Source organism: Eulemur rufifrons, chromosome 28, assembly GCF_041146395.1.
Source record: "Eulemur rufifrons isolate Redbay chromosome 28, OSU_ERuf_1, whole genome shotgun sequence".
NCBI lineage: Eukaryota > Metazoa > Chordata > Mammalia > Primates > Lemuridae > Eulemur > Eulemur rufifrons.
The window spans coordinates 10,088,756-10,112,485 of NC_091010.1; positions in this window are offsets into that span (position 1 = coordinate 10,088,756).

Consider the following 23,730-nt stretch of genomic DNA (forward strand, 5'->3'; position numbering starts at 1 on the left):
TTCCAGAGGAGATATTCTCAGTAGGATGGCATAGAACATTCAAAAATGTTTGGTGGGCAGTGGAAGTGTTTTGTGTGTTCACATCTCTTTGCTTGCTCAATTAGTTCTCTTGCAATTTTCTCTATGGCTCTAATTTTGTGCTGAAAATGATAAAATAATAATCATCATTTAGTGTCATTTAGGTGCCAGGCATCCGACTTGACATGTTTTATATATTACATTGTTTTCAGACCCTTGCAAACTATTCTATAAGGTAATTATCATTTCCATTTTAAGGAGAACACTACTGAGATTTGGTTTTTCCTTACTATTAAATTGTGGGGGTGAAGGGACACTTCCCCTTTGCCCTGAAAGATTCACTGAAAGATCAACTCACAGAGGCAGATTAAGAGAGAGATTTATTTGCCATGGGCACGGGGAGAATCACAGGGTGATTACCCAATATCCCAGTGGGGTACAAAAATTTATATACCCTCATTTTAGAGGCGAGGTAGAGATGAGGAATATGGGTAATTCTGTTTAGGGGAAATAAATAGTTACTAGTGCAGATGAATAAACACTTGGGAGAATGAATGGATTGGGGGGAAACAGATTGACTTGTAAATGATCCTCTTTGCAAATTAAATTAACCTGAGAGACAGGTATTATATTTAAAATGATTTGGGCTAGGTCTGATTGCATTCTTGATTTTCTTTCATATAATATAATATATTGAGATAACAGGGAGGGAAAGAGAAGTCACTGTTCTTTTTGATGAGTCTGTCTGGTTTTATGCAATAGAGGGAAAGCCCTTTCCAAGGCCTGTTGATCTCTAAGGGTCTTTAATTCAGGAAATTCTTTATACCAGGAGTCATATTTTGGGGTGAAATTTCCTGAGGTCCTTCAATATTTTAGACTATGATTTGAACTGAGAACTAATATGAAAGTGCATGTCTTTCCCAAGAGGCTGCTTTGCCCCAGGCATACTCAGGTAGTGGGTATAGTGAAAAATAAAGTGCAATATGTAAGCAAAGCATTTTAATGTTTTGAATTCTGTTCATGGAATGCATACTTTAATTTTAATTGTTCTTAAGGGTTCAGCTAGATTCTTAGGTCTTTAAACTTTTTTCCCCAATCATTCATATCAGAAACAAACAAATAAAACCCAACTTGGACTGTCTTGGTTGGATGGAATTTAGGAAACATTGTCCTTGGAGCCATACCTATATTTGATCTATTTCAATTTCCTCAGTTAAATACCAGAAACAGTCTCCTTTGGTTTCCTTATTCTGAGTGATTTTCTCTGAGATTATGTTTCACCTTTGTTGGCAGTTAGCTCAACATACCAGCATCATCATATTGTTTATTTTACTTTGTTTGCTAATGCACTGTCACAGCTAGGAAGACTTCACAGCTTTGAATATGAATGTAACATCTGGTTTAGTTTCAATAACATTGCATGCTGCAAATGCAAATATGATTTTTTTTTTGTACTTCAACAGAAAAGTCTCAGATTGTCATTTTAATGAAGGCTGATTTCTACATTTCAGTTCTTGAATGCCAGAGCTTTGCCCAGTTTTTTTTTTTTCTTGCTTTTTTTTTTTTTTAAGTTGGAAGGAAGCATAAACGTGTTGTAAGCACATCCCTTTCTGCTATTCTTTAACTAATTTGTAAATTTGCCGTGTTCCTCATCTGTCAGATTTTGAGGACTCCATGCAACAGGAGAAACATCTCCTTCTTTATCCTACCTGAACTCATATATTGAAACAGTTTTGTGACTTTATGGCATATGATTCATCTCTTATTCAGAAAATCAAAATCACATTCTGATAAAGCCATACAACAAAGACTCTTGTCCACTAAAAGTTTTCAGCAGAGATTTTAAAAACGCACCCTGATGTGATGTTTATTGGAGCAAGGGCAGAAGACAGAGTTGGTGTCTATATGCCATTGATAGGCCGTAGATTTCCGTTTTCAGGTAATGATGCTTGGATTCATTGAAATGTCCTTCAAGCACAGCTCCAAGTTAAGATAATGAGGTTATATTTAAAATAACCTTCTTAAAAACTTCTTATGTCTATTACAGGCTCGACTGTGAGAAAAACCCATTGATGTATAAGCAAAAACTTTCCTTGAGCTGTGGTTATTAAATTGATAAGCTGAGTGGGGGAAGGCATTCCGGGCAAAGGGAATGGACTAATGAAAGGCCTGGACGGTGGAGAAATTCCAGATGTTTATGGGTGCGGTTTTCTACCCAGCCGCAGCAGTCCTACCTGAGACTGGTTCACAAGTTGCCCAAATGTTGCTTAGCTACACCTGGGCTTGGCCTGGGGCATCTTGGCCCTGGGTCCCACAGGACAATGAACCTTTGTGCATTGATCCTGCAGTGCCTGGAATGTTAGCTCTGTACTACCTTGTAGATATGTCATGATTTGAATAATATTTTGAAGCAATGTTTTAGGTTACAGTAGTTACAGCTTCCAGATCATTCTAACTAGATTAGAGGTTCAATGAAGACAAGAATTAGAGGACTTTCAAGACAGAGTCTGTTCTTTTTACTCGTGGTGTGTGAGTGTGTATATATACATTTACATGCACATGTACACACACATACATATAAATTCTTATGTACATATATTAATACATACTCATTTCATCCTCAGAGCAAACCTATGTGGTAATAGAATATGAGCTGTTTTTCTCAACTAGCAGCTGTGATACTGTGTAGATCAGGGTTTCACTGCTGGTATGTGGCAGAATCTACACTAGCTTCTCCTATTCTCCTTGGAAGGGAAGGAGATGCAAAAGCAACGTCAACAACAACAAAAAAACTTTATAATTAGACAGACTTTCTTAACAGGCCATTTCTGGAACCTTCTACGCATTAGCACAGTAACTCCAAATCCTTTAGATAAGATATGTAAATTGACTTTGGTACAATTTAGGAAATTAAGGACTCAATTGTAAAGAAGGTTTATTTACCTTTTCACATGTCTGTACCTATACACACATGTAATAGCCATTTTAACAAACTACTCTTGGTAATCTTCCTCTCTCTTTTAAATGTTTAAATGCTCAAGATTCAAAACCTGCTTTCTAAAAAGCTTTCTTCTATGTATTTTGATTTTCAAAAATACCTTGATTTCTGGAAATATTTATTCTAATGTGTTCTACTTAATTTCTCCAAATTAATTGTGGATATATTTTTTTAACTTGTGTCAGAAATTAGAACAAATTTTTTGATATTGAAATATTTGAATGTTTAACTTTTTACATTCCTGTGTATATTGGTTACATTTCATTTCTTATAAGCTTAGTTTTTAAAAAAGTTTTAGACTTATAGAAAATTGAGAAAGTAGTACAGAGTTTTCATATACCCAGTTTCCTCTACATTGACATCTTACATTGGTATGTACATTTGTTGTAATTAAGTAACCAATACTAATTCATTATTATTAACTAACTCTATAACTACTTTATTCCAATTTCTTTAGTTTCATATTACATTTACTTTTCATGTCTCTTTGTATTCTAAACCATGACAGTTTCTCAGACTTTCTTTAAATTTTGAGAAATTTTAATAACCTTAAAAATTTTGAGCAATACTGATCAGGTATTTTGTAGACTGTCTCTATCTTGTTATTTGCTGTTTCCATCATGACTAGATGGGGGTTATGGTTTATTGTAACAACACAGAGATAAGGGGCCGTTTTCATCACATCGTATCAAAGGTACGTACCATGATTGTGACTTATTGGTATTGATATTACTCTTGACCACCTAGCTTGAGATAGTGTTGGTCAGTTTTCTTCATTGTAAAGTCACTCTTTTTGTGTCCTCCTTTCTAATACTGTACTCTTTGGAAGAATGTCATTGTCACAGCCCACACTTAAGGAGTTAGGAGTTGCAATCCATCTACAACAGAGTACAATATCTAATAAATTGTGTGGAATTCTCTTGCATGAGAAATCTGTTTCTTTTCTTTATTTACACACCCAATCATTTATTTATATCAATATGGACCCATGGATATGTATTTTATACTTTGGGTTATATCCAATGCTACTTTTTAATTTTGTTGCTCAAATTGTTCTAGCTTTTCTATTGAAAGCTCTATAATTTGGCTTCTGTGTCCTTTTAAAAAATTTCTACTATTTTTTTTTTTTCTTTTTGAACATTTTCTTACTTTCTGGTACCAAAAAGCGCTGAAGGCTGATCTTGTGTACTTCCTGCCAGAATCAGTCATTTATCCAAGTGATCTTTGGTTCCTTTTATTGAACAATGGTATTAGAAACCAAGATCTGGCATTAAGTGTGCTTGTTTCTATGGGGGTGTTATTTCATCTAGACTCTCTCAGTTGATAAGGCAAGGAAATATATTCATGCATGTTAATCTGTTTGTATACTCATATCTATAAATATGTGGTTTATCTGTAATTTTCCATGCCAGTAATGATAAGCCTGGCTCCCCGTCATTCCATCTATTAATCGTTCAGCTGTCATACACATGTATGTCAATGGAAAAGAACACAAACTCTGTAAAATAATTTTGAAGAGATTTATTCTGGGCCAAATTTGAGGACCATGACCCAGACCCACACCCAAGAAGACTTGAGCAAGTAGACTCGCTGTGGTTGGGTTACAGTTTGGTTTTATACATTTCAGGGAGACTGGGATTACAGGTAAAGTCATAAATCAATACATGGGAGGCATACATTGGTTTGGTCCAAAAAGGTGGGCCATCTCTAAGCAGCAGCTTATAGGTTATAGGTGGGTTTACAGACTCTTTGACTTGTAATTGATTAAAGACATGAAGCTTTGTCTAAAGGCTTGGCATGTTTTAAGTTAAGGAGGAGGTCTGTTAATCAGAGATAAGCCATGGGACAGGTATTTGTTCTGTAAATTGAGGGCCTGCTGGTTTGTCTTGCATACCCTTAGGCCTGTTAATGGGTTACAAAGGATATCTCCAAGAAGGGAGGGGGGATGATGAGGTATATCTGACCTCCATCCTCATGATGGCAGACAATTTAGTTTTAGGATATTCCCTTGGCCAAGAGGAGGTCCATTCAGTCAACCAGTGAGGGGGAGCCTTAAGATTTTATTTTAGTTCACATGTATTACAGGATTGTACACAACAGTACAGGATTGTTAACCCATACCCATGTGGAAACAACTTTATTAACTAGAGTACAGTGTTTATGTGCAGTTCCTTTTGCCTTTAGTTTTAGAGACTCAACTCATTTCCATAGTTACTTAGGTCAGCAACTTTCTGTCTACCTACACATACCTTCTTGAGTAAGGTTATATTATAAATGTGCAATACAGTTAGATTGTATTACATTCTCCCTGACCTCCTAAATAAAACATTTAAAAGATTCACTCTTTGTACTATACAATTATATGGATTTTCACAAATGCATAGGATCATATATTCACAATTACAATTTTATGCAGAGTAGATTCATTGACCTAAACAATTCACTGTGTTTCCCCTATTCAACCTTCACTTCCACCCCAAATATCTGAAAACCTCTGATCATTTACTGCCTCTAAACTTTTATGTTTTTCAAAAAATCATATAATTGGAAACATGTAGTATGTAGCTATTTCAGAGTGACTTCTTTTGCTTAACAGTATACACTAAATATTGATCCTTATATGTTTATGCCTTCATAGCTTATTTCTTTTTATTGCTGAATAGTATCCCATTGTATGAATGTAAGACAGCTTTTTTTTTTTTTTTTTCTATTCTCCAATTGAACGGTATCTGGCTTGTTTTGAATTGTGGGCAATTATAAATAAAGCTGTTATAAACACTCCTTTATGGTTTTTGTATGCTCTTAACTTTTTCAAATCAGTTGTGTAAATTCCTAAAAGTGCAATTGGTAGATCATATGGCAGCACCACGTTTTACTATGTAAGAGATGGCTGCTCAGATTTGAATGTGTCCCCTCCAAAATCCAAGTATTGCCAGTATGATTATATTAAGAGGTGGGGCCTTTAAGAGTTATTAGGCTATGCAGGATTTTTCCTTATGAATGAGATTAAGGCCTTTAAAAATCAGCCTCACTCAGCATTTGGCCTCTCTTGCCCTGATACCTTCTGCCAGGTGAGGTTGCATCAAGAAGGGCCTCACCATACACCAGATGTCAGCACTTCCTAGCCTCTTGCTAGCTCCAAAACTGTGAGAAATAAATTCTTATTCTTTATAACTTACCCAGTCTAAGGTATTCTGAAGCACAAATGGACTAAGACAATTGCCAAACTGTCTTCCATAGTGTCTGTATCATTTTGCATTCCCACCAACAATGAATGAACATTCCTCTTGCTTCTTGTCCTTGGCAATTTGTATTGTTAGATTTTTGGATTTTAGCCATTCTGTGAGGTGTATGGTCATATCTCCTTGTTTTAATTTTCAATTTCCTGATGACATGTTGATAATTTTTTCATATGGTTATTTTTCATCTATATATTTTCTTTAGTAAGGTATTTTTACATATTTTGGTCCATTTTTTAAAATGGAGTGATTTGTTTTATTATTGTTGAGTTTTAAGAGTATTTTATATGTTATAGACATAAGCCTTTTATCAGATATGTGCTTTGTAAATTTTTTCCAAGTCTGTAGCTTATCTTTTTATTCTTTGAACAGTGACCTTCTCAGAGAAGTATTGAATTTTAATAAAGTCTAATTATCAATATTTTATTTCATGGATCATGCATTTTGTGTTTAATCTAAAAACTTATTGCCAAATGCAAGGTCACTTAGAATTTCTCTTATATTTTCTCCTGTAAGTTTTATATTTTGTTTTTTGCAGTTAGGTCTATAATCCACTTTGAGTTAACTTTTGTGAAAGATACAAGATTTGTGTCAAGGTTAAAGGCTTTTTTTTTTTTCTTAATGGAAATCAAATAACTGTTGTCCCAGAAACAGTTGTTAAAAGCACTGTCTTTTCACCAATGAATTTTTGCTCCTTTCAGAGATTAGTTGACTATATTTGTTTGTGTCTATTTCTGGGCTCCCTATTTTATTTCATTTATTTATGTGTCTTTTCTTTTGCCAAACCACAGTGTCTTGGTTACTGTAATTTCAGAGTAAGTCTTGAAATCAGGCAATTCTTCCAACTTTGTTATTTGCTTCAATACTATGTTGGGTATTCCTGTTTTTGTTTGTTTGTTTGTTTGTTTGTTTTTGCCTTTTCAATGAAACTTTAGAATCAGGTTGCCAATATCTACAAAATAGCTTGTAGGGAAATTGATAGAGATTGCTTTGTAGATCAAATTGGGAAGAATTGGCATCTTAACAATACTGAGTCTTCAAGTCCATGAACACAGAATATCTCATTATTTACTTTCATTTTCATTGGTTTTCCCATCAATGTTTTGTGGGGTTTTGTTTTTTTTTTTTTTTTTTTTTTTTTTTTGAGACAGAGTCTCACTCTGTTGCCCAGGCTAGAGTGAGTGCCGTGGCATCAGCCTAGCTCACAGCAACCTCAAACTCCTGAGCTCAAGTGATCCTCCTGTCTCAGCCTCCCGAGTAGCTGGGACTACAGGCATGCGCCACCATGCCCGGCTAATTTTTTCTATATATATTTTTAGCTGTCCATATAATTTCTTTCTATTTTTGGTAGAGGTGGGGTCTCGCTCTTGCTCAGGCTGGTGTGGTTTTTTAATATAGGTTCTACATCTGTTTTTTGAGACTTGAACCTACATATTTCACTGTTTTGTGCTTTTTTAAATGATGTGATTTTTTTTTAAATTTCAAATTCCAATTGTTCATTGCTAACGTGGAAGACCAAGGGACTACTCTGTATTAACAATATATATATATTTGGAATTTGCAATAATCATTTATTAGTTTCAAGAGCTTTTTTAAATAATTCTTTGAGATTTTCTACATAGACAATCATTTCATTTATGAACAAAGATATTTTCTTTTTTCTTCCCTATGTACATAACTATTACTTCCTTTTCTTATATTATTTCAGTGTGTATGGCATCCAATACAATGTTGAAGAAGAGTCATGAAAAAGGTCACCCTTACCTTGTTGCTCATCTTAGGAAGAAAAATCAAGATTCTCACCATTAAGAACTGGTTAGCTATAGTTGCTTTGTAGGTGTTTATTATAGGATTGAGGAAGTTCCCCTCCATATTCCTACTTTTCTGAGAAGCATTATTATGTTGAAAGGAAGTGGTATTATGTTAAACTACATGATTTTTTTTTGTCTTTAATCTTTTGATATGGTATGTGGTGTCAACTTATTTCTAAATGTACTAATCTTGATGTCTGGAATAAATCTCATTTGGCTATGGTGCATAGTTATTTTAAAATGTTATTGGATTCTATTTGGTAAAATTTTGTTGGAGATTTTGTATCAGTGTTTATAAAGATAATGATCTTTGTTTTCTTTTCTTAAAATATTTTTATGTGGTTTTGGTATTAGGATGATGCTCACCTCACTGAATGAGTTAGAAAGTGTTCCCTTTGTTTCTATTTTCAGGACAATATTGTACAGAAATGGTATCTTCTCTTCCTTGAAAGTTTTCAGGCCTTGAAACCACCTTGGCCTGGTGCTTTCTTTCTGGAAAGATATATTATTAATTGATTCAATTCTTAAAATAGATATAGGCCTATTCATATACTTATTTGTCTTTGTGTGAATTTTAGTAGTTTGTGTCTTTCATGGAATTTGTTCATTTCATCTAATTGTCAAAATTTGTAGGCATAGCATTGTTCATAGTATTCCTTTATTAGCCTTTTGATGTTCACAGAATCAGTAATAATTCCTTTATTTAATTTCAAAATATCAAGGGGCTGCAAATGTTTTTGTTATATGCATAGCTTTTGTAATGCTTGAGTCAGGACTATAAGTGTTCTCATCACCAGAATAGTGTTCATTGTACACATTAAGTAGGTTTCTGACCCCTTGTTCTCCCCCGTGACTCCTGCTTGATTTCCAAAGACTTCTACTTCCCTCTGTGCACATGTGTGCCCATTGGTTAATTCCAATTTATTAGAAAGTACATGTGGGGTTTGTTTTTCCATTCTAGAGATACTTCACTTAGGATAATGGTTCCCAATTCTATCCAAACTGTGGCAAAAGACATTTACTCAGCCTTTTTTATGGCTGAGTAGTAGTCCATGGAATACATATGCCACATTTTCTTTCTTTTTTTTTTTTTTTTAATTTCATCTTGTTATGGGGGATACAGAATTTCAGGTTACATACGTTGCTCCTGTTCCGCCTTTCCCCCCAAGCCAGAGCTCCAGACGTGTCTGTTCCCCAGGTCGTGCACATTGCACCCATCATGTAGGTATATATCCCTCCCTTCCCCACCCCCCCTTCCCGAGCCAGCACCTTCAAGTGTTACCACTCCCCAAACGGTGCACAATGCACTCATTGTGTAGGCATACCCCTATCCCCTCCCCCACCCCCCACCTCAGTCTGACATCCAATTGGTGTTGTTCCCAGATGTGTATTTAGGTGATGATCAGGGGAACCAATTTTCTGGTGAGTACATGTGATGCTTGTTTTTCCATTCTTGGGATACTTCACTTAATATAATGGGTTCCAATTCTCTCCAGGAGAACCATAGAGATGTCGTATCTTCATCATTCCTTATAGCTGAGTAATATTCCATGGTATACATATACCACAGCTTACTAATCCAATCATGTATTGATGGGCATTTGGGTTGCTTCCACATCTTTGCTATTGTGAATTGTGCTGCTATAAACATTCGGGTACATGTGTCTTTGTTAAAGAATGACCTTTTTTCCTTTGGGTATATGCCCAGTAATGGGATTGCTGGGTCAAATGGCAGGTCTACTTGAATCTGTTTAAGATACCTCCATAATGCTTTCCACAGGGGTTGCACTAGTTTGCAGTCCCACCAGCAGTGTATGAGTGTTCCTGTCTCTCCGCACCCACGCCAACATGTGTTGTTTTGGGTTTTTTTGATAAAGGCCATTCTCATTGGGGTTAAGTGATATCTCATTGTGGTTTTGATTTGCATTTCTCTGATGATTAGGGATGTTGACCATTTTTTCATATGTTTGTTAGCCATTCTTATATCTTCTTTCGAGAAGTTTCTATTCATGTCCTTTGCCCACTTTTTGATAGGGTTACTTGATTTTTTCTTGCTGATTTTCCTGAGTTCTAAATAGATTCTTGTTATCAGTCCTTTATCTGATGTGTAGTATGCAAAAATTTTTTCCCATTCTGTAGGTGGTCTGTTTATTCTCTGGACTGTTTCTTTGGCTGTGCAGAAGCTTTTTAATTTAATCATGTCCCATTCATTAATTTTTGTTGCTGCTGTGATTGCCTTGGGGGTCTTCTTCATAAATTCTTTGCCTAGGCCAATGTCTGTAAGAGTCTTTCCTACATTTTCTTCTAGAATTCTGATTGTATCACGCCTAAGGTTTAAGTCTGTTATCCACCGTGATTTGATTTTTGTGAGAGGTGAAAGCTGTGGGTCCTGTTTCAGTCTTCTACAAGTGGCTAACCAATTCTCCCAGCACCATTTATTGAATAGGGATTCTTGTCCCCAGAGTATATTCTTTCCTGCTTTGTCAAAAATTAGGTGACTATATGAGGATGGTTCTATATTTGGATTTTCTGTTGTGTTCCACTGGTCTGTGTCCCTGTACTTGTGCCAGTACCAGGCTGTTTTAAGAACCACGGCCTTGTAGTATAGTTTGAGGTCTGGCAAATTAATACCTCCCATTTTGTTTTTGTTGTTTAAAATTGCTTTTGCTATACGGGGTCTTCTCTGGTTCCATACAAAGTGTATAATTATTTTCTCTACATCTGTGAAGAATGATGTTGGTAATTTAATAGGGATTGCATTGAATCTGTAGATCACTTTGGGTAGTATAGACATTTTAACAATGTTGATTCTTCCGATCCACGAGCATGGTATATTTTTCCATCTATTTGCAAGTTCTGCTATTTCTTTTCTCAGTGTTTCATAGTTTTCCTTATAGAGGTCCTTTACCTCTTCAGTTAGGTATATACCTAGATATTTTATTTTCTTTGTTGCTATTTTGAAGGGTATTGAGTCTTTAATTTGGTTTTCTGATTGACTGTTGTTGGCATATATAAATGCCTCTGATTTGTGTATATTAATTTTGTAGCCAGAGACTTTGCTATATTCGTTAATCAATTCCAGGAGTCTCATGGTTGAATCCTGGGGGTTTTCCAGATATAGCATCATATCATCAGCAAAAAGTGAGAGTTTGATCTCTTCCTTCCCTATTTGGACTCCCTTGATTTTGCTCTCTTGCCTGATAGCTCTCGCAAGGACTTCCAATACTATGTTGAAAAGTAATGGGGACAGTGGGCAGCCCTGTCTGGTTCCAGTTCTAAGTGGGAGTGCTTTCAATTTTTCCCCATTCAGAATGATGTTGGCTGTGGGTCTGTCATATATGGCTCGTATCATTTTTAGGTAGGTTCCATCTACGCCTATGTTGTTAAGCGTTTTTATCATAAAAGAGTGTTGAATTTTGTCAAATGCTTTTTCTGCATCTAATGAGAGTATCATATGGTTTTTGGTTTTGCTTCTATTTATGTGGTGAATTACATTTATAGATTTACGTATGTTGAACCACCCCTGCATCTCGGGGATGAAGCCCACTTGGTCGTGGTGGATTATTTTTTTGATAAGTACTTGGATTCGATTTGCTAGTATTTTATTGAAAATTTTTGCATCTATATTCATGAGAGAAATTGGTCTGTAGTTCTCTATTTTTGTTGCGTCCTTTCCTGGTTTTGGTATCAATGTTATATTGGCTTGGTAGAACGTGTTGGGGAGAATTCCATCCTTCTCAATATTGGAGAATAGTTTATGTAGGATGGGCACCAGTTCTTCTTTGTATGTATGGTAAAATTCAGGTGTGAACCCATCTGGACCAGGGCTTTTCTTTTTGGGAAGGTTTTTTATTGCTGTTTCGATTTCAGTTCTTGATATTGGTCTGTTCAGGTACTCTATTTCTTCCTGGTTGAGCCTGGGAAGACTATGTGTTTCTAAAAATTTGTCCATTTCCTCCGCATTCTCCAGTTTGTGTGCATAAAGATTTTTGTAGAATTCATAGATGATATCTTGTATCTCTGTAGCATCGGTTGTGATTTCTCCTTTCATGTTCCTAATGGAGGTTATTAGAGATTTTACTTTTGTGCTCTTGGTTAGTCTAGCCAGAGGTGTGTCTATTTTGTTTATCTTTTCAAAGAACCAACTTTTTGTTTTATTAATTTCCCTTATAGTTTCTTTGTTGTCCTTTTCATTTAATTCTGATTTGATCTTAGTAATTTGTCGCCTTCTGCTGGGTTTGGGGTCGTTCTGTTCTTCTTTCTCCAGCTCTTTGAGTCTATTCGTTAGGTTGTCTATTTGCATGTTTTCTGTCTTTTGGATATAGGCATTTATGGATATGAATTTCCCTCTCAGGACTGCTTTAGCTGCGTCCCATAGATTTTGATAAGTTGTATCTCCATTGTCATTTAATTCAAAGAAATTTTTGATTTCCATCTTGATTTCTTCCTTTATAGAATAATTATTCAGGAGAAAGTTATTTAGCTTCCATGACTTTGAGTAAGAGTGAGGGTTTCTGTTTGTGATCATTGTTACTTTTATTCCGCTGTGATCTGAGAAGATGCATGGTATAATTTCTATTTTTTTGAATTTTTTAAGACATGCTTTATGTCCTAGGACATGGTCAATCTTAGAGAATGTCCCATGAGCTGAAGAGAAAAATGTATATTCTGTGGACTTTGGGTGGAATGTCCTATAGATGTCAGCCATGCCCATTTGTTCTAGCATTCTATTTAGGTCCATTATGTCTTTGTTTATTTTCTGTTTAGAGGATCTGTCCTGTACTGTCAGTGGGGTGTTAAAGTCTCCAGCTATTACAGTATGATTATCTATCATCTGGTTCAGATCTAGTAGGGTTTGCTTTATGAATCTAGGTGCACCTAGGTTGGGTGCATATATATTGAGTATAGTCATGGCTTCTTGTTGAATTGTGCCCTTGACCAGTATTTGTCTTTTATTATTTTTGTTGGTTTGAAAGCTAAGTTATTCGAAATTAAGATTGCCACACCAGCTTTCTTTTGGTTACCGTTTGCTTGAAATACCGATTTCCATCCTTTTACTTTCAGTCTAAATGCATCTTTGCTCGTTAGGTGAGTTTCTTGAAGACAGCAGATACTTGGCTTGTGCTTTTTTATCCATTGGGACAGTCTATGTCTCTTGAGCGGGGAATTCAAGCCATTCACATTTATTGAGAAAACTGATAAGTGAGACGGTTTTTTGTTCAGCTTGTTGGATAGAACTTCATTGCGATGTTTTCTCTCCTGAGCCATTGTGGTATCTGGAATTTCATCTTTAGCTCTTGAGTAGTTTTACATTCGTGGATCTTTCTTGTGCTGATCCGTGTGTAACTCTCTTTTGAATACTTCTTGTAGGGCTGGTCTTGTCTTTGTGAATTCCCTCAACCTTTGTTTATCTGAGAATGTCTTGATTTCTCCTTCGTATAGAAAACTTAGCTTAGCTGGGTACAAGATTCTAGGCTGGGCATTATTCTGTTTCAGAAGCGTGAAAATAGGGCCCCAACCTCTTCTTGCTTGTAAGGTTTCAGCTGAGAAATCTGGCGTAATTCTGATGGGTTTTCCTTTGTAAGTTACCTGTTTCTTTCTCCTTACAGCTCGGAGAAGGGACTCTTTAGTGGATATTTTGGTCAGCCTGATGACTACATGGCGTGGTGTTTTCCTATTTGCTATGAATCTCCCAGGGGTCCTTTGAGCTTCTTGAATCTGTATGTCTAGAGTATTGGCAAGGCCTGGAAAATTTTCCTCGATTATGTCTTCAAATAGCTTGTCCAACCCTTGCTTATTGTCTTCTTCACCCTCAGGAATGCCAATAACTCTCAAGTTAGGTTTCTTCACATAATCCCACATTTCTTGAAGGCTCAGATCATTTCTCTTACTTTTTTGATCTATCTCTGTGACTGACTTATTTAGTTGGAAGGAGTTATCTTCAATTTCTGAGATTCTTTCCTCTGTTTGATCTACCCTGCTTTTGAGACTTTCCACAGTGTTTTGTAGCTCTCTGAGTGAATTCTTCATTTCTAGGAGTTCAGTTTGGTTTTTCTTCAATATTTCAATTTCTTTAGTGAATTTTTCCTCCAAATCCTGTATTTTTTTTTTGCATTTTCCTTGTGTTGTTTGTCCATTGATTCTTGTATATTATTCAGCTTGTTTATGATCCATAATTGGAATTCTTCCTGTGACATGTTGGTGTTTTGAGTCTGGTTTGTGTCAAATGGTTGAGAGCTGGTATTTCTCTTTGGGGGTGAGCTTTCTGTTTGATTCTTAGTGCTTCCTGTGTTTTTTCGCTGGGCCCTTCCCATCTAGATTAATCGTTGGATCTTTTCTTATAGATTTAGTCTGGTTAACAGCACTCTCTGTGCTCTATTCTTAGGCTGTGGAGCAGTCTAGGTATATTGCTTCCTTTGGCAAGAGGGGAAGACTGTTGTGAATTGTTTAGAAATTTTTCTATTTCAGTTGGGGGACTGCTTCTGATGGGTCCAATCCTAGAGGATTGGAGTGATCCAAGACTGCTTTGGCGAGTTAGGACACTGTGTTGTAGTCTTTCAGAAGGCAGGCAAGGTCCACACTAGTAGTGGACCAAAATTCTCTTTGTTTGTTTGTTTCCCTTTGGTTCTTCCTCTATAGGGGTGGTTTCTGTCTCTATCTGCAGGAAAGATACTAGCTATGGGGAGTGGACGGTGCCCTCGCTCGCTCAGCGCCCCAGTTGCCGCAACTCCCACGGGCAAAAGTCTGCCTTGGCCCAATGTCCCCAGGGACCAGGCTCCACACTCTCACTTCTGGAGAAGTAGTCAATGTTTATACATGGGTGGAGTCCCTATATAAGGTCTGTGGACCAGGGGAGGGGGCCGTCCAGGGAGCCTCTTGGCACCCTATTGCTCCGCAGTGACTTGGCTGTGGGCCCCAAGATGGTGATTGCGCGCCCGCAGATCGCTGGTGTTGGGAGTGACTACTCAGGTTCCAGTATGTACCAGAGCCAGGGGCCTGGCCCGTTCCCAAGCTCACCGTGGGTTCCCAGTTAGAAGGCAAAAAGAGAGAAGAAATAAAGAAAAAGAAAAAAGAAAAGAAAAGAAAAAAAAAAGGAAGAGAAAAGAAAGAACAGAAGGAGAAGAAAAAGAAAGAGAAAAGAAAAGGAGAAGAGAAGAGGAAAAAAAAGGAAAGAGAGAAAAGAAAAAACAAAGCCAAAAAAAAACAAAAGAAGCAAAATAAAACAAAACAAAACAAAGAAAAAATAAAAACCAAACTAATAAATAACACAAAGAGACCTAACCCAGAAACAGCGAAAACACAAACACAAAAGAACAAAAACAGAGCTACACAGCAGCACAGCACATCGCTAAACGAAGGGATACACAATTCTGAAGTATACAGTTCAGAGGCTCAATGATTGTGTTTTTGCGCCTTAGTGCAGCTCCGCCCCTTCACGCCCGCTCCGTTGGGTCCCCAGCAGCAACTCAATGTTTATTTTACATCTTAGCGCAGCTCCGCCCCTTCACGCCCGCTCCGTTGGGTCCCCAGCGGCAAGTCAATGTTTATTTTACGTCTTAGCGCAGCTCCGCCCCTTCACGCCAAGCGCGGCCCGGCGGAGATGGCGCGGGCCCAGAGACCAGCGGATGGCGCCGGGGAGAGAGAGCCGCTTGGCACCTTATGGCTCCCGAGCGGTTCCGCCTTTGCTTTCAAGATGGCGCCCACAGCGCTCCGGGGTCGGAGGGGGACTGGCTCCCCGGCAGGCAGAGACCAGAGACCGCCGGGGGGGGGGGGGGGGGGGTGTTGGCGGGCAAAGCCGCCGGGGGCCACCGGCTGAAGAACCACCGACAAAAGTAGCGCAGAGGTACAGCGCAATTCGCTGATCGGGGATCGTTCGTGCCCCTCCCCCCTGGCACAGGTCCGTCCCTTCTCGCCAAGGGCTGTCTCAGCCGAGACTTCCCAGGTTCCAAGCTATTCTCCCGAAAAAGCCTCCTGTCTGCAATGCCCTATGTCTCCCTCGGTGATTCTGCTCTGGCTTGCGAGGGAGTCTCCAAGCAATTGGGGGTGGAGGTCAGTGAGGAGCGCAAGCCGCTTTTCCTAAAGACTGCCCCCGCCCCACCTGGGGGCGGGCGCAGCCGCCTGCGCTCCGCTGGCTACTGTCTGTTCCGCGTCTTCTGCAGAGTTCCGCGATCTTAATTTCTGTTCACCTCAGACCTCACTTGCTCTGTTTGTCCCACGCTGATTCTCCATGGATTCACACCGCTGTTCCTGTGTGGGAGCGGTCCTCTAGCGTTGTGGCAGGTCCGGATCCACGGTTCCTCGCCGGAGCGCAGATCCAAGCAGTCACCGCCACTCAGCCATCTTCCGCAGACTTTTTTTTCTTATGCCACATTTTCTTAATCTACTCATGAATTGATGCACACTTCGGTTGCTTCTGCATCTTTGCAATTGTGAATTGTGCTTCAAAAAACATTTGAGTGCAGGTGTCTTTTTTAAAAAATGACTTCTTTCCTTTGAGTAAATACCCAGTACTGGGATTATTAGATTGTAAGCAACATAGAGTTGGATCTTCTTTTTTTTAATCCATTCTATTTCTTTAATTAGTGTATTTATATCATTCACATTTAAAGTGGTTATTGATATAGTTTGATTAATATATACCATATTTGTAACTGGTTTTCTATTCATTGTACTTGTTCTTTTTTCATTTTTCACCTTATTTTTCTGCATTCTCAGGTTTAAATTTATTATTTTATTTGATCAGATTTTATTTACTCTTGGCATTATCAGTTATACTTCTTTTTAAAAAAATAGTGGTTGTCATAAAGTTTTTAATATGCATTTATAGCTAATATAAGACTAACTTCAACTAACACTATGCCATTTCACATAGCAGAATTAGGAATTCCTAATTCCTTTCTTTAGCCCTTCTGACATTGCTGTCATTCATTTCACTCACCGTATACTCTACTCATTCAATACATTGTTGGGTGAGTTACTATGTCTATATTAAACAGTTTTCTTTTAGATCAGTTATGAATAATGAAATAAAATGTTTTATTTAACTTTATTTATTCCTTTTCTAGTGTTCTTTATCTCTTTTTGTAGACCTAAGTTTCTGACATATTATTTTCCTTCTCCTTTAAGAACTTCATTTAATATTTTTTTCAGTGCAGATCTGCTGCCAATAAATTCCATCAGCTTTTGTTTGTCTCAGGATGTATTTATTTAGTATTCAGTTCTGAAAGATAATTTTACTGGATATAGAATTCTAAGGTTTTTTCTTTCAACACATTAAATATTTTACTCCACTCTTTTCTTGTTAGCATAGTTTCTGATTAAAAGTACACTGTAATTCTTAATTTTGTTTCTCTATAAGTAAAGTATTTTTATCCCTCTACCTTCTTTAGAAAGTTTTGTTTTGTCTTTATTTTTCTACAGTTTAAATATGATATGCCTAGGTATAGATATTTTGTTATTTATCTCACTTTGTGTTCTCTGAGCTTCCTGGATCTGTGGTTGGTTTCTATTATTAATTTTGAAAAATTCTTTTCCATTACTACTTGCAGTTTGTTTTTGTTTGTTTGTTTGTTTTTAGCTTTGTCTTTCTTTTCCTTCTGTTGTTCCAGTTACATGCAGTTGACGTTTTTTTGAAATGGTCTCACAAATCTTTGATATTCTGTTTTTTTCTTTTTATTTCCATTCTTATTTCTTGTTGTATTTCTGGTTGGATAGTTTCTACTGAACCTTTCTTCAATTACTGTGATTTCTTTCTGTGATATGTCCAGTCTTCTAATGAACTCATGAAAGACATTTTTAAATTTCTGACACAGTATTTTTTATCTTTAGAACCTCTTTTTGATTCTTTCTTAAATTTCTATTACCCTCTTTATACCATTTGTTCTTACACATTGTCTTTTATTAAATTAGAGCAATTAACATAGTAATCATAGTTATTCTAAATTCTCTGATAAATTTAAAATCTGTGTCAGATCTGAGTCTGGTTCTGATGCTTGTTTGGTCTATTCAGACTGTGCTTTTTCTTACATTTTAGCATGATTTTTATTTTTTGATTGAAAGCCAGATGTATGAGGTAATAGAAACTGAGATAAATAGGCTGTTAGTATGAAGGTTTGTATTAATGTATTTAGCAGTTGTATTATGTTTAGTGTTTCCTGTATCTGTAGGCATTGGAACATTCAAATTCCCCTAGTGTCCTTGCCTTTGTCTCCCTCGTTATCTTTGGGCTTCCATAAGAAAGTTCTTTAAATACAGTTTGCACCTTGCATCCCTTCTGTTATAATCCACTGTTATTATACTGGAGCCTTGTTGTGGTGATTGCTGAATATATGGTGAGGAAATATTCTATAACCTTATCATTTAAACACAGTCTTTTAGTTTGTCTGTATCCCTAGGCTGTGAACTTTGCAAGTGTATCTTTCCTCCCTCTTCTCTTAGGTGTCACAAGAAGCCCAGAGAGGGCTGGGATTGGGAAAATGTCCTCGTCTCAGGTGGGATAAAAATCTGTGGAGTCTTTACCCCTGTAGATTAGGCCCTTGTTATGTGGGGGCTGGGCCTAGGAGAAAGGATGGATGGAAGCAGAGTGAATGAAGGGACAGGTGAAAATGCCTACCCGAAGCTGCTTGTTTACTGTGTGCAAAGGTCAGCTGAAAATAGCTGTTGTTAAAGAAGTTAGCAAAGGTCCAAACCTTTGTCCCCCAGCTAAGTCTTTGTTCTAAGAATTATTAGCTGATATCTACACATCTTGTTCCTTATCTGCAAAGAGCTATGCTTGCTTAAATTCCCGCATCCTTGTTTATTCCCTGACCTTCTGTGTGTATCCTTGGTAATAAATACGGGAAAGAACTTAGCTGAGGAGGCCATTTTCTCCTTCAGACTTTGGTCTCTCCCCTTCTCTGAAAACACTAAGTGTTTCGAGTAATTGTTCCTTCGCTACCGACCTTAGTTGTGAAAAGCTGCCACTACATTGTTATAGAGAATTCTCTAGACATACTTAACCATGAACGCTCTTCTCCTCTCCCTACCAGATCCAGGAGGGGTTCTCTCCAGATCTTCACTGTGACAACCTGATGTGGTCCTTGGAGGTAAATCCCACAAAATCATGTGTCCTCTCGTAAGACCCCATGTAGTTTCTCACTTTTTCATTAGTTTATACTCAGCATCCAGTAATTTATTAAAACTAACCTTTCAGTGTTCCTACCATGGAGTTATCACTCCACCAGCTTCTGCTCTAGGAATGTAGATCTCAGCTGTGTCTGCCTGGGTGAGCCTGTCTCCCTAGATTTTAGGCTAGGGGTTTGCCCTGAAACCTCAGTTCTCTGGTGGGCCTGACATAAAGTCATTGTTTTTTAGTTCACTCAGCTTTTTCCTGGAAGTATGGAAATAAGTTTCAAGCTCCTTACAAATCAGAGCTGAAAACCAGAAGTCGTCAGTCAAAGATGTTTTTAATGAGTCATTGTTACAGATTTAGTCTAGAAATCAGAAAAATAAAGCATCAATGTGTTAAGTCATCAAAATAATGCCTCTGAAATTCATCTGGGGGGCCACAAAGATATGACAGGAGCATGCCAGAAGAATGTTTTACCGTCACCACACTTACATGGGCACTAAAGGACTTTCCTGACATCATTTGAGATATTCTCATGGGTGCGGATTTCAATTCATACACAATCTGTATAACCACTGTCTTCAGACTTTTTTCTGGCTTGAAATTTAGTCCTATTACATGTATTTTCAGCTATTGGAAATTATTACACAGTGTCAAGGACCTGAAGCAGATTTGGATTCTGACATTTATCTTTTCTAACACTTGCATGCATCACCATCTGTGCCTTGAATAAATAGAAAATCCAAACTTCATATTAGAGAGAAAGGGGGTTATGTTTTGAATGGACTCTGAGTCACTTTCAGGTTTGGATAAAGGCGCATTATATGTTAATTAGTGGTCCAACTTCACACCCAGAAGAACAGGCCCTCCTTAGAAAGTCTAGAGCTCTTCTCATGCACATCCTTGACATGAGATTATAAAATGAAGCTTCAGTCCAATTTTTCTTCTGTTTTATTGGATTAGAACTGTCACTGTCTTAAATGACTCCTCCTCTTATAATTGTCACCTAGACACTGCTAAGATTCTCAAGCATCTCTGCACCATCAGGAAGGGACTCTTCTTCCCCCCTCCTCTGATGCTCCTGTTACCTACATGATGAAAGACAAGTACCTCCTGCCACATGCATTTCTTCTCTCTAATTTCTGTTTCTCAGACAAATTTGAGCAAGGAGGCTAGTTCTCTGAAGCACTGCTAAGTTTCAGGCATAGGAAGCGAGCCCTGATAACAATCTTTCCAGGATGCATTTTTTTTTGAAAATTGGTGATTCACCTTCCTCTACTTATGACCCTTATTCCAAGAGCGAGTTCATTGTTTCTGGGGAAGAATACAATGACCCAATCACCACAGGTAAAATAATTTTATGACAGGGACAGAGCTGGCAGCAGAGGTCATGAGACTTCCGTCTTATAAGTATAGATTCCTGTCAGGGTGTCAGCCCCTGATTGTGTCAGTAATGGCATCTGCTATACATTAAGCTGTTTGCCCTCTCATTTCTTTCTAACTTATGTTACTAGGAGCAATTTCATTCCAGCAATAAATTTATATGTTGAAACAGACTACACCTGGGAGCATCAGTCATAAAGCTGCTTCTGTTTGACTTCATGAACTACATACTTAACCTGTAAGTGATGGGGAGTATGCATTTAATTATAACTTGCCTAGTGGGTGTCACTAATTAAGAATCAGGATGGGTCCTCAGTACAGACTGGAGATTTCTATAAGAGAAGATAAATTTCACTATGAAAGAGTCCTCCTCTTGGTTTCATTGGAAAAAAAAAAAGAAAGAAAAGGAATGGTAAAAAAGAAGTAAAAAATCCCATATTTAGTACATGCAACCCAAGTTCTACATATTTTAACACCATTTTCATTTAAATTAACTTCACGCATCACAATATTCTCCGTTATGTATTATTTTCGCCTTATTATAGATGTAAAAATAAAACAAAAGATGAAACAAAAGAGAAAGTAATAAATATATCAATTACAAGACCAACACAATTAGCAAGCTTGCTATAATAAATATATATAGGACACTACAGAGAGAACAATTAGAAAACATTCTGTTCAAACACATGTAGAACATTTACAAACATTACTGTGTTTTAGGCCACAAAGCAGTTCACACGTATGCCCCACCTTCACTCTCAGTAGGCACATTGCTTCCCATTTCGTAAGAGAACAACCGTAAGAACGTCCATGTTCCCACCTCCCCTTCTACACACCCACAGGGGTCTGTGCTCGTAGACTCAGGTTTCAGCCTTGCTATTTAATATCATCAATGATCTTTCACAGTCTTCCTCAAGGTCAACCTCTCCTCTTCCACATTCGATGCCATTCTTTGCCTATTTTCTTCTTTCTTCAGTACCCCCATTAATTCTCTTCATTTTTCATCAGCATACACACGTGCTATTGTTTTCTCATATCAAGAAATCAAAACACTTTTCTACTGCCCTACTTTGTCTCCTCTCCTTTAGAGCAAAACTCTGGGAAAGAGTCATCCGTCTGTATTATCTTCTTCTCCTCCCTTTCTAAAATCTACTCTGGCTGGGCTTTCATTTCCCCCCCCCACCCTACCCCCCAAAACTCTTGTAGTCCGGGTTATCAATGACTTCCACTTTGTTAACACTATCCTTAGCTGTATCAGTCTTCATTCATCTCACTTGGCTTATTAGAAGCATTTGACACTAATGTTAATCACTTTCTTTGCTCTCAAGCACTTCCTTCACTTGGCTTCCTGTGTTTCACCTCCCTTCCCAAGCCCCCTTTCTTTCGTCCTGCCTCACTGGCCACACCTTCCCAGTCTCCTTCGCTGATTTCCTCTCTTCTCCCTGACCTGTAAAGGTTGGTGTGATCAGAGTTTCAACTTGAGACTTTTTCTCTCCATACATGTTTTCTGAGGTGATTTCATCTACTATCATGGCTTTAAATATCATCTCTATGGTGATGATTCCAGAGTTTCTGTCTCCATCTCAAAGTGCTTCTCTGAACTTGAGATTCCTACATCCCATAACTACAACATAGCCACTTGGCTATTAGATATCTAACAGACATCTCAAATTTAATAGCTACACAATGACTTTCTAATCTTCCTTCAAAACCTGTTCTCCTTTATTCCTCATCATTTCACATACCGGCAACGCAATCCTTCTGCTTGCTCAGGAAAACATAACTTTAGATTTATCCTTAATCCTTTACCTCAGAACTTAAAGCTAATTTATGCGCAAATCTTATGGCCCTAATTTCAAACATGATTTCTACATATTCTCTCTAGTTACCCCTTCTGAGTGATCTCTTTGTAGCCAGGACCCTAGCCAATACAATTTTACACATTTATGCAATAAAATTCACAATTCTGAATATTCAGGGATCATGGGGAAAATGTAAAATTTGAGAATATTTGGAATTTAATAAAATTTAGAAAACTTCAAATCTTGATTTTTCTTATGTATGTACATGTCTTATATTAAACTCATCAATAGCCATACAGTCCTCTGTAAAAGACAATTACTCTTTACACTTTCCCCAACATTCTGCAGTTCTTCCCACTTTATCCTTCAGTATTTCTCATCGACTTGGAATTTCATCCAACACTTTAAGGGATTTGATAATTTCTCAGGCTTTTGTTGCACACTTATCTTGTAGTAGCCAAGTGTCTGATGCTTTTCTGTAACAACAAGTAAAACAGCCCCTTCTACTAGTGGATAGCTTCCTTTCTTATTTGCTGTAAAACCCTTGCTTGCTGTTTTCAAGCAGGAAACTATGAGATTGTTGTCAGTCTTCCAATGATGAATATTTGCTCTAACAATATCCAATTTATGTCTATGCCTTTCTGAATATCTGACATATTTTCATTTTGACTTGAAATCATATCAGATCTTTTTAGAAGACATTTTAAATACAAGTTTAACTTTACAAGTGTAACATTAACAATGCACATAGTTAAACTTATAGTAATGATAGCACTCAGGGCTATGTCCAAGCTGAGCGTAAACTGGCAGTGACAGCCACAGCATGGGTGTTTCCTGGCTAAGAGCAATTATGAGACTCATTAAAATTTCAGAAACTTTGATATTCAGAAAACATTTTGATCTTACACTCCATGAAATATGGTACTTTTCTTTTTTTCATTTCTTTTTTCCTTATTTTTAAAGACAAAAAAAAATTTTTACTGTTGTTTGATCACCATTAATTCCCAAATCTTTTCTAGCACTCAATTCTTACATCTTGTTATTGAAGTCATCTGTAATAATGCCTTTAATTTTTGTGGTAAAATCTATATGGTATTGTATGCGTGAAGGATGTATTTATAGTTCCCTCATATTTAGATGATAGGTGTTTTGAATATGTAATTCTGGATGTTTAAATTTCATTGCAATATATCTCTGCTTGGATTCTTTTAAAATTTATATCATTTGGCACTCTAAGTAGCATGATCATATAATTTATCTTCTATAATAGAGCACTTGAGGGATAAAAGGGAGTATAAATAATTAAAATTATTTAGCTCCTTGAAATGTATATTTATTGAATGGAAAACTAGTTTTTACTATTTTGGTG